Source organism: Echinops telfairi, unplaced genomic scaffold (assembly GCF_000313985.2).
Source record: "Echinops telfairi isolate 266 unplaced genomic scaffold, ASM31398v2 ScPeMD7_7469;HRSCAF=8507_1, whole genome shotgun sequence".
Classification (NCBI taxonomy): domain Eukaryota; kingdom Metazoa; phylum Chordata; class Mammalia; order Afrosoricida; family Tenrecidae; genus Echinops; species Echinops telfairi.
The window spans coordinates 150,200,810-150,201,868 of record NW_022111373.1 but is presented as its reverse complement, the minus strand read 5'-3'; the positions used below and the strand labels follow the sequence as shown (position 1 = coordinate 150,201,868).

The 1,059-nt window shown below is 51.6% G+C and overlaps 1 protein-coding gene across 1 annotated transcript in view; it reads right to left on the bottom strand.

Annotated features, from left to right (window-relative positions):
- The window catches only part of SEMA5A (semaphorin 5A), a 110,528-nt gene that overhangs the window by 44,567 nt on the left and 64,902 nt on the right, over positions 1–1,059 (bottom strand). The window lies entirely within an intron of this gene.

Sequence of the window (1,059 nt, the reverse complement as noted above, 5' to 3'; positions counted from 1 at the left end):
ACACACACCGTCCTTCAGACCTAAGACCAGAGGGACCCCAACACACACACCGTCCTTCAGACCTAAGACCAGAGGGACCCCAACACACACACCGTACTTCAGACCTAAGACCAGAGGGACCCCAACACACACACTGTCCTTCAGACCTGTGCCCAGAGGGACCCCAAAACACACACGCCTGCCACAGAGCCGGCTGCCAGCACACGACCTGAGTCAGCAGCTGGAAACAGAGTCAGAAACCTGCCACCAGGTCCTCATCTCGTAAAAGCCCTGAGAGAAGGAAAGGCCGGCAGTCTGGCCGCCCTGTAGCCCAGCTCAGCCTCAAGGAAGGGCAGCATGGTGGCGGGTGGCCTGGGCAGCCCTGGCCCTAAGAGAATGGCAGCTGTCACAGTGTGTGCTGGCACCTGTGTGGCCTCTTAGAAGCAAGGGTGGTGGGCCTTCCACCCCTTGATTGTGGACATGCCCCCAGAGTAAAGTGTGCGTGATTGAATAGAAGTATGAGGGGGAGTAAGTGTATGACAGAGTAGAGTTGGGTGCATAAGTGTGTGCATGATGGAGTAAAAGTGTGTGGCGTAGAGTTGTGGGGATGAGTAGAACTGCGTGGTGGAGGAGAAGTGTATGAGGAAGTAGAAATGAAAGATGGAGTAGAAGTGCGTGATGGAGCAGAAGTGCATGATGGAGAAGGGTATGATGGAGTAGAACTGTATGATGGAGTAGAAGTGTATGGTGGAGTAGAAGTGTATGACCGAGTAGAAGTGTATGATGGAGTAGAGGTGCATGATGGAGCAGAAGTGCATGATAGAGTAGAAGTGCATGATAGAGTAGAAGTGCATGATGGAGTGTATGACAGAGTAGAACTGTATGATGGAGTAGAGGTGCGTGATGGAGTAGAGGTGCGTGATGGAGTAGAGGTGCGTGATGGAGTAGAAGTGTATGATGGAGTAGAAGTGTATGATGGAGTAGAGGTGCGTGATGGAGTAGAAGTGTATGATGGAGTAGAAGTGCATGATGGAGTAGAAGTGTATGATGGAGTAGAAGTGTGTGATGGAGTAGAAGTGT